At 48.4% G+C, this 10,820-nt stretch overlaps 2 non-coding genes across 2 annotated transcripts; one reads left to right on the plus strand and one right to left on the minus strand.

Moving 5' to 3' along the window:
- The first annotated feature begins 791 nt into the window (after positions 1-791).
- On the plus strand, positions 792-863 carry TRNAQ-CUG (transfer RNA glutamine (anticodon CUG)). Its single transcript has one exon. It is a non-coding gene; the product is annotated as a tRNA-Gln (tRNA).
- A 7,648-nt stretch (positions 864-8,511) lies between these two features.
- TRNAR-UCG (transfer RNA arginine (anticodon UCG)) lies at positions 8,512-8,584 on the minus strand. The gene has a single exon. It is a non-coding gene; the product is annotated as a tRNA-Arg (tRNA).
- Between the last annotated feature and the right edge of the window lie 2,236 nt (positions 8,585-10,820).

Genomic DNA, 10,820 nt, shown 5'->3' on the forward strand with positions numbered 1-10,820 from the left:
CCCAGCACGAAAGGCTTAAATATGTATTCCTCCATTCGTATCCGTAGGGGAACGCGATTGTTTATACCATTTACCTAAACTGGCTTATTTTCTTGCCTTATACGTTGATCAATAGCTGATCTTCCTTTCAAATGCAGCAGTTTAATTGTTTTGCACTTTAGTTCAGGTTTTTTTTCTTTCCATTGAAAATATTGTTTCGACTACCCACGAATTTCTAAGTTTATTATTCCTGCATTTGTTGCCAGTTACAAACCCAGAGTTGTCTATATTTGTCCTGTTTTTGTTATAGGGTTCAGTGTTATACTATACAGTCTGCAGGTGGCGCTACTGAGTCCTTGAAAACAGCTTCTTTTACATTAGTCCTCCTATTTAGTCCAACCCATGCAAACCCAATCTCTTTATTATACGCTAATTAGGAATAGGTTAGCGCCAACAGCGTAGATAAGAGAATGGCGAGTTGTGCATGGCTACCAGAAGCGCTGCTAGTAAGTGTCCCTGCCCTCCTGCCCCTGCAAGTGGGACGTTGAGTGATTGTGTTAGTGAGATACCTGTATTCCCGTACAATATCCATGTTTTCTCTTCTAAATAATAAAATCTCAATCATGAAAGGAGTCATTCTGGATTTTCCAGATTTGCTCATGAAATTTCACTGATTGGACGCTTGGCTATGCTTTTCTGCAAAAAGGTGAAATCTTAAACTAGAATTACAGTAGATAACAAAAATATGCTACTGCATGTACTTCTCCTTCTTGAACAGAGTATATTCAGGGACTGGAAAATACTGTTCACGTGGTTCCATGGTGTAATGGTTAGCACTCTGGACTCTGAATCCAGCGATCCGAGTTCAAATCTCGGTGGGACCTAGTTTTTTTGAAAAAAAACATTTAACATAAAAATGTTATGTCGACTTAATGTTAACAGGACGTGTCTTGCTATTTTTACTTGAAAATGGTGGCAGAAGTGACTTGTGTGTTTGGAGACGGTACACATGGTACTTTCATAGTCTTTATTTAAACAGAGAAGGCGTTCCCAGGTTTCTGCAACAGAACTTCAATTTCTCTGCCTTTCATCTCTTAGTGTTCTCTCTGAGCAGCAGGTCAGCAAAGTATTCGGGAAACAGTTGCATAGCATCTAACATTCTGTGCTCATTAATCTTGCTTACTGTCCTAAATCTACGTCCTTGCTTACTGTCCTAAATGTAAGTTGATGACTCTCCCATGACCGCAGAATCCCTTTTTTCAGTGCATGTTTTATCGCCTGGAACTGACAGGGGACCCTCTATCTAATACCTCTTTTTTTTTAGATGTACTCTCTTTGTACCCCTAAAACAGTTCAATCACATTGAGCTGGTTATGTATCAAACTCCCACATAACCTATTTCCTCCTCTTATTTAATGTGAACCAGCAGACCTTGAGACTCGCCACTTCAAGGACTATATGTCTTCTCAGTCTTTCTTTCATATCCATGTATGTTGTTGTTGCTCTGATTACTTACCGGTAATCTTCATTACTCCTAGTCCTACTCTTCCTCGTCACAGTACTTACTTCATGAGGCACCCGCCTCCGACACAGGACCTTCTTCTATTTCTTTAAATCCCTATAACTCCTCCCCCACATCCATGTCACTCAGTTTCATATTACCAAGCCGGAGCATGGGACCTTCCCCGCAGGGAGGGTGAGGAGGGTCGTCAGTACTGTGACGAGGAAGAGTAGGACTAGGAGTAATGAAGATTACCGGTAAGTAATCAGAGCATTACCTCCACGTCCACTCTTCCTCGTCCCAGTACTTACTTCATGAGGTATACCAAAGCATCAACGGGGAAAAGGTCCCAATGAGACAGAGCCAAAAACAGTGCAGCAAAACACACCCACAATAACTCTTAAATCACATCCCCACAGACAAAAACTCCAACCACGAAGGAACCAACCCCCGAGTGGGAGAAACTCAACCCATAGCGGTTGATGAAAATGCCTAGACCAGCCAAGGCGGCAGCCATACAAATCTCTTGCAGAGAAAAACCCTCCTTACATCGGGCCAGGAAGCCGCGAAACCCCTGGTAGACCGCCCCTGATTGTGCGCAGGCACAGGCAGGCCAGAAGCCACACAGGCCCTAGAGATCACAACCCGGAACCACCGGAAAATGGAAACCACAGATGCGTTATGCCCAGCCCCAGCCAGACCACAAGCAATCAGAAGACTATCAGATTGGTGGAAAAGGCAAACCAAGCCAAATACTCCAACGCGTCCCGCCGGACATCAATGTTAAGCCGAGCCACCTCCTCAGGCGTTCTTGGATCATGAAAGAAGTCAGGGAGAACCAGACCCTGAGAGGTGTGAAACCCGAGAGACAACTGAAGGGAGAAACTTCGGACCACACCCCGGCACCACCGAGTCTGGCAGCACCCTCAGGAAAAGAGCGTGACATAAGAGAGCCCCAATCTCCCCAAGCCTACGGGCAGAAGTGAGGGCAATAAGAAAAGCAGATTTCAGTGTAAGATGTTTGATATCAATCTCGGAAATGGGCTCAAAAGGAGGCCCATGAAGGAACCGTAATACAAGAGGGAGATCCCAAAAGGAAAGCCCTTTATCAGCACAAGGAAGGGAAGAAGAAAAACCCTGGATCAACTTCCCCACCAACACCTCCCCATCCAAGTGACCGTCAGAGTCCCCCAAAAGGAATTTCATGGAGGCCCGCTGAGAGCAAAGCCTGGAAAAACTGCCAGGCCCCTGTCAAAACCCCTCCTGGAGGAACCGAAGGATAGCAGAGGCCAGAACGCAGGGGAGGGATCCCAGACTGCCCATACCAGTCTCGGAAATGGCCCCAATGTCTGCCTAACACCTTCAGAGTGGAGGGTCTAAGAGCATCCATTTGGACTCAACTACAGGATCTGAGAACCCCTGAGATATCAACCTAGACTGAGCAATAGCCACACCGCCCATTGCATCCGGTGGAATTCTAACCGCAGATCCCCTTGAAGGGGAGAGCAGAAGAGGGGAACTTCTGCTGAGGCCGGGGATGCAAACAGGTCTAGAACCAAGGACCCTAATCTGACACAGGTCACCGCAAAGACCTGGGCCAACAGGACCAGTTCTGCAGAGGAGTGAAAACCGGCGTCTGAGAAGATCCGCTTGAACATTGTCCACCCTTCTGATCCGTGAGGCCAGCAGATACACCAGATGAGATTCCTCCCAGGTGCCTATCAGCGCTGCCAGAGCATTCAAGGAACAGCCGGAACCCCTTTTGCAGTTCACATATGCCAAGGCCGTCGTATTGTCCGATCGGACCAAAAACCGCCGACCGTCCAGCAACTCCTCGAAGTACACCAGAGCTTGCACAATGGCACAACTCTTGCCAATTGGATGATCACCGGCTCTCCCCAGATCTCACAACCCTTGAGCTGAGAGGACCCCCAATGTATACCCTTTCTGCTGGTGTTGGTAGTAGGAGAGGTCACAGGAGGAAGGACCATGCACACCTCAGCCTGTAGACCTGAAACCCCCCGCCACCATAGCAGGGACACTCGCAGCGCTGGGGACACTGAAAACAAAACTACGAAAGCCGAGATGTCGGGAGCCAGTGGGAGAGAGTATAAGACACCAGGAGACGTAACCGAAGACAGGCTCAAGGAACTGGAAAACATGCAAGACACCACGTGCCCCGTAACTTCAGCAACAGGTGAGTCGAGACATACTGCCTTCTGAGAACCCAGCCCAGAACAGCCAGCAAGCGCCCCCCCTGCACAACATCCAGAGTACGCTCTCCCCAAACGTCCGGACAAGCAGTGCAGGGTCTTGAGACCCATAAGCAGGTGACACATCCTAGAAGGCCTTGGGACCAGGAACACCCGCAAGTAACCCACAACAACCGTTCGGAGAGAACGGATCCCATGGCCAACTACTTGGACCGTGAGCTGGGTACCAAAGTCCTAACCATGCAAACCTGGACAGGAGGAGACAGGAACGGCAACTGATACCCCCTCCAGACGGATCCCATTACCCAGGAAGCCGAACCCCACCGGTCCCATACACCTCCGAGAAGATAGAGACGAGGAGCCAGGGAAAACCGCCAGTCACTGCACTTGCACCAGAGGGAAATCACAGGACGTTGAAACAGGCCTGCGCCACAATATAACAGCATGCTTGTCAGTCCACAAAAAGATTTGACCTATCAAAAGGAAGATACTGGACAGCCCAGAAGTCCAGCAGACTATGGCCCCCTCAGCCGACAGAGGAGCCACCAGGCTGGCGTCAAAAGGGCAGAGTACTGTCACAAAGCGGGGCAAAGCAATCCATCCCGGATAGCCGACATCAAAGGCAACCCCCTACCTGAGGTATGCCTATACTGGAAAACCCACTGAAGTGACATCCCCTCCACCGGCACCAGGGGCTCTGAGAACCCCTCTAAGCACAGACATGTGCCACCATGTGCCCTATCACTTCCCACAAGTCTGAGAGGAGGCGTGAAAGCAACACGTCAGCACCGGAGGACCTAGGGCCTAAGAGAAGAGACACTGGGAACCCCCTGCATGGCCGTTACTTCCATGATCATTTTCCATAATCCCATGCCGGACAAGGGAAAAGCAAATCAACTCCTTTGACTTTCCCTTGGGCAGTTTAGAGGAAGAGGACAGGACAAGGAGTCTGCGTCCATAGCTAGCACAGACCCAAACACACCACATGACTGAGAGGTGGCTTGAGCCCTGTATCCAGTAGCTGGTAGCCCCATGCTCTAAATCGTTCCAATGCATCGGTCTAGGAAGGATGAAGGACCGAGTCAGCACCACTGAGACTCGAACCCGAAGTGTAGACTATGCCAGGCCGGTACCCTTCTGGCCGCTTGCAGATGGTTCCAAAATCTGCGCCGTATTCACAGGCAGCACGCAAGGAATGCAGCCAACATCCGGTGCATACTGGGCTGTGTGTGTCTGAGGAGCTGGTGGTATGTGACATGTCTGTGACAGAACAGAGCCCCGCACTTTCAAATACTCTGTCACAGTCACCCCACGACAAGAAGCAGAGAGTCCTCACAGCAAAAAAGGAAGGCTAGCCCATACTGCCAAGTGCTTGCCATCATTTCCAATAAAGATGTGTACACAGAGCACGAGGTAACGGCCTTTCAAAGGAGTCAAGATGGCCATACCAGCAAGAGAGGGGAAAACATCAAGCACAGTCCTCCCCTCTCCTTACCTTCCCCCAGAGAATGCAGCTGACATCCGGTGCTTCCTGGGCCGTGTGTCTCTGAGGAGCGGGTGGTATGTGGCATGCCTGCGACAGAACAGAGCCCCCGCACTTTCAAATACTCTGTCACAGTCACCCCACGACAAGAAGCAGAGAGGCCTCACAACAAAAGGGAAGGCTTAGCCCATACTGCCAAGTGCTTGCCATCATTTCCAATAAAGATGTGCACACAAAGCACGAGGAAAACGGCATGTTGAAGGAGTCAAGATGGCCACACCAGCAGGAGAGGGGAAAAATATCAAGCACAGTCCTCCCCTCTCCTTACCTTCCCCCAGATAATGCAGCTAACATCCGGTGCATCCTGTGCTGTGTGTGTCTGAGGAGCGGGTGGTATGTGACATGCCCGCGACAGAACAGAGCCCCCGCACTCCCAAAGACTCTCTGCCACTGTCACCCCACGACAAGAAGCAGAGAGGCCTCACAACAAAAGGGAAGGCTAGCCCATACTGTCAAGTCGAATCAAGATGGCCAAAACAGGAGGAGAGGGGAAAAACATCAAGCCCAGTCCTCCCCTCTCCTTACCTTCCCCCGGGCCGTGCAGGACCCGGGACACAATGCTCACCTGCGGTCCGGAGCCCAGCAAAGAACCGAGCGAGGCAATCCAGCTCAACTGTGACCCCAAGCCCCGCAGGGGGCCCAGGAGCAGTGCCGCACCTGAGGGAGCCGAGGGCCCCGCCACACAGCCCCCCCCAGGTGGCCAGCAATCGGTGCTCCCCAGTGCCCCGCACCGGGAAGAAAAAGTCCAACCTGCCGGAGGCAGGAAAAATTTAAACTGAGTGACATGGATGTGGGGGAGGAGTTATAGGGATTTAAAGAAATAGAAGAAGGTCCTGTGTCGGAGGCGGGTGCCTCATGAAGTAAGTACTGGGACGAGGAAGAGTGGACGTGGAGGTAATGCTCTTACATGTTTTTCAGATTGACACCAATGGAATGTTATTACACGTTTAATTCACTGAAAAGGAAAACGGACAACTGGTTCAAGAAGTAAGAACCATTTGCTGAGTTTTCCCGCTCGTTACCGCGTGTGTCTTGGTTTTGCACGTGATGTGCATGAAAACATATGTGCCTATATAGTATGGTTATAAAATGTAATATGTTGTTTTGGCAGCATCTCTAGAAACCATCTTAACATAAATCATGTTTCCCTTATATCTCCCATCTGCATTTCTCTTTGAAAGTCTTGATTTATTTTTCACTTTCCGGCAAATCATTACTAAAACATGGAATCTGTATGTTCCTGCAATGGACATAGATCCCTGCCAGCTGGCTTGCCTGTGCCCAGGACGAGAAAAGGTGCTTTGCTTCCCCTCACAATGGGTGGCTGCTGCCGCTGTCCTTGAACTGATCAATAAGCTCAAATCCACTGGCTCAGCTGTGGCCCTGGAACAGCTTTTCCTTCAATGCCTTTAAGAGGCTCATCTGATCAACCCCATCTTTTCCGCTGGTTTGTCCCCCATATGAACACGGCAGGCGTTACCTTCATACTTATAAAGAAACCAACACTGGACCCCGCCATACTGGCCTCTTATAGACTTATCTCCAGCCTTCTTGTAATATCTAACATGGTTCTATGTGAAAATGTCTGCAGGTAAATGTAGTCAGCAAAAAGTCATTTTAATAAAGTTAGTCATTCAATAAAAACTATGCCAGGTCTGAAAATGTTGCCAGTAAATAAGGTCACCAAAACACCTATTTTTAAATACACAAAAGCACAAGGCTGCAACCCTAAATATGAACTCCATTCCTAAACCGTCCCCTAACTCGAATTACACCACTTATCCTACCCTAAATTCTCACAGAACAGGAACCCTTCAGCACACGAATGCACTTTATTTGCATATTAGCGAATGCAAAATAAAGAGCAAATCAACAGTGAACCTGTCTCCAATACAATCACCAGGTCGCCACAAATTACACAGCCCTAGCCCTGACCCAAACCCTTCCTGTAATACTAACCTTACCTTAATTGCAACTCTAATACTTACCCTAATGATTACTTTACCCTAACCACTAGGTTTAACCTAACTGCTATCCTACGCCAACACCACCAGCCCTTTCCATCCTCTGTATCCATTTCTTTAACACTTCCCCAAACCAATACCCAAACCCTTCAGCTGACACAGAATCTCGTCTAACCACTAACCAAACCTGAACATATTTACTCTAACCCTAACCCCTATCCTTCCCCTAACCCTAAACCAGGCAATAACAAGCCCACTAAATACTCTTTTACCTAACAATTACTGTAGCAACACTACCAATGTTGGCTACTTTTCAGCTGCGTTTTTGACTACTTTTTGCTTGGCATCGTTTTCACTGCAGAGGTATTTTCACCACGACATTTTCACAGACTATTTTTGATGGTTATATTTTGTCGGGATACCTGTAACATGATGTGCTGGTTCTGTTGGAGCGCTTGGTGGCAGAAAATATGGCTGACCACCACATCCTGCTTTATTATGACATGACATGCAATTTGCAAATTGGATGTATGTCAGGATGATGCAAAGTAGGAGTATACTGATGCTGTGAAAAGGCGGCATTTAGAGCTATTTTTAACTGGGCATGAATTGCTTTTTGTAGAGCCAGTTCAACATCCAGATGCATACTGGTCGCTGCACTGATGCCTTGAAAGCATTTCCGGAAACCTTAGTGAAGACACAATTACCACATTTGCTAAGGTAACATTACCAGCTTGAACACTCGTGCACATGTTGTTATTACACCGGTGGTAAAACAAGCAGCATGTTGTCATTGTGCTGGGGCTACAATGAGCAAAACTGTTGTAATGACAAGGTTTATGCTAAGCACCAGCGTAATGACAAAAGATGTGTTGGAATTAGGGCGCTACAAAACCCTTCATGTGCATCTCTTAGCGCCAGGCCTAACGCCGCAATGTTTGTGTTCGTGTTTTGGGTGCTTCCAACGGTGCGGATGTTAACGTTTCAGCACTGCAAACATGCAGCCATATTGTGTAATTTCACTGTCACTACAACCAGACAAATACCTTCCCTGCTCCTGCACTAGAGCAGTGCAAATTGGATGAATCTCCCCCAATGCGTGCCAGCACACACAACCCTCTTCCGACCTGAAGCCATACAATGGGCTGACAGTATTTCCTAAGCATTTGCACAGAATGGTGTTGAGGAGCATCTCATGGTCTTCTCTGTAGCCGGCTTTAGTTTCCAAAATATGACATCTGGATTTCCAGATGCGGACATCATCAACTTTTCCTATAAAAGCAAAGATAATTTAAATGTACAAAACGTCCCCGACCACGAAGGGACTCGAACCCTCAATCTTCTGATTCGAAGTCAGACGCCTTATCCATTAGGCCACGCGGTCGACTGGTTGCAACATCTGTGCTATCTTGTCTGTCTATGAGGTTAGACCAAAGTCAATCCCCCCATTCTTTATGGAAGTGATATGTTGAACACATATAAAGATGAAGACCCATTTAAATATACAGCCCAGATCTAAAGTACAGGAACCAGTCTCTCACGCGTTTTACTTCTTTCTCTCTGTCTCGCTTCATCCCCGCCTGTCCCCAAATATTGTTCTCTCCTTTTCCGCCTGTATTCTCTCTATCCGTGGACTTCTGAGGCTGTGTCTTAATCGATGCAGCTCTCATGTTCATCTAATTAACTAAACAGATGAAGATGTGTCCTGGTCACCTGCATCACCACAAGCCACAGCGCCTTCTTTATGCACACTTATAAAAAAAAAAAGCAACACCAAAAACAACATACAGCCGCTTCCTAGATCCACAAGCTTCTGAAAATGTGGGGGGTTGTGAGCTGGCAGAAGCAGCTTTAACGGAGTGACCATGCTAGGTCACAAGGGCCTGAGAGGAAGAGGAGGAGTAAGGGGAGAAAACATTAGTCAATAGACGGAGTTGAATGCAGACCCTTTAGGCCCTAATGCAACAACTGGCGACAAGCCATAAGTCCCACGCCGCGAGACGACGTCCACTGCACTCTGCAGTTCCTACGCGACTGCGGTACGCAGTTCCACTTGACACTGACTGCAGTGGCGTCCCATGCCGGCATCCAGACTCCGAGGTCAGGATGGTCTGCGTTCCAACATTACTGTTCCGCTGTGATCCGCAACTCCGCTTGCCACCAGCACTGTGTGGCGTCCCGTGCCCTCATCCAGAGACCTAGGTCAGGAAGTCCACGTACACTCTGAGGATGTACTCTGCTCAGCTGTTTCCTTTGACGCAACAGGCCCGGCTGCATTGCATACCTGTATCCGCCACAGAGGGGTAAGAAAAATGAGAACATTAAAGGATAAAGGCAACCGGTAAACAGAAGGTGTGGACCAGGAGGTATTTGCATCACCGGGAGGCCTGGAACAGCAGCAAGATGGACGAGCAGCCAGCTGAGCAGCAAGCAAGGCAGAGTTCAAGCGCAAGGGCCACTTTCCTTTGAAAACCCCCACCATTCCCATTGCAGCTCCAATTCGACAAAGGTCCCCGGTGGGCAGAATGGGTGCAAAATTTCACCGATTTCATAGGTGCTGCAGGGTAAGAAAAGTCTCTGGCCATATCTGGCATGATCACAAATGTGTTGGGCAATGAGATGAACGGTAAAATAAAGACCATACCGTAAGAAGAAAGAACACCGTATGACACCCGTGTGGGGGCACTGAACAAGAAATTAATCATCCAGCCCAACAGCGACTACAGAAATTAATACACTGCCGTTTGCGAGCTTTGCTGATGATGAGTCTACTAGGCTGAGGGTGATAGAAGGGTGTACATCGTCTACATTCTGGAAGCAGTTGCTGAAGCAGCCGCTGACCATTGACACAGTCATTGAGCTGGCCAGAGTGCATGAGAGGGTAGATCTGCAGACCACAGCCATTGAAACACAGAAAAAGAAGACAGAGAAAGATGAAACGGTGGCTGCTCTCATGACACCAAGAGGGCCGGTCAACCGGTTCATGGGAGGACCAGTTACCTCGAGGGGGCCTACTCGATATCCATACCAACAAACAGGCAGTCAGCTAGACCACAACGGATATGTTTCAGATGCGGATTCGCATTTCCGCACACCGGAACATGCCCAGCAATTTGTGAGGCATGCTCCAAATGTGGAAGAGAAGGACACTTTCACACCGTGTGCCAAGAAGGCAGACCTTTTCTGACAGCAAGGCCACCACAGACAACCATGTGGAGACCATCAATGAGGGCTTCCCAACAAACAACATGGAGGATACCACGGCCATACTCGCAGATGCCACAAAGAGTGATCAGAGCGATGGAACCGGTTCTGAAATTTGAGGTGGCGACATACAAAGAAATACCACACTAGTACGTGGATTATGCTGATCCATACGAGAATGAATTTAAAAGCCACTGAGATAATGTGGAAATGCTACAGGAGTTTTATATAGACTACACAGACGAATATTTTAATCTAATGCAAGGGGACCAGGAAGCCGAGGAAGGCCCAAGGGTGATGATTGACATGGGGCCTGCTACACATTGCTTCCTCATGGACATTGGAGCAACAGTGAGCATCATGGGAGAACACAAATTTCTCAAAATGGGTGCTAGGAAGATACTGCAAAAGAGAAA

This window comes from Ambystoma mexicanum (genome assembly GCF_040938575.1).
Source record: "Ambystoma mexicanum isolate Mex_15411 chromosome 12 unlocalized genomic scaffold, UKY_AmexF1_1 Mex_chr12_unloc.2, whole genome shotgun sequence".
NCBI lineage: Eukaryota > Metazoa > Chordata > Amphibia > Caudata > Ambystomatidae > Ambystoma > Ambystoma mexicanum.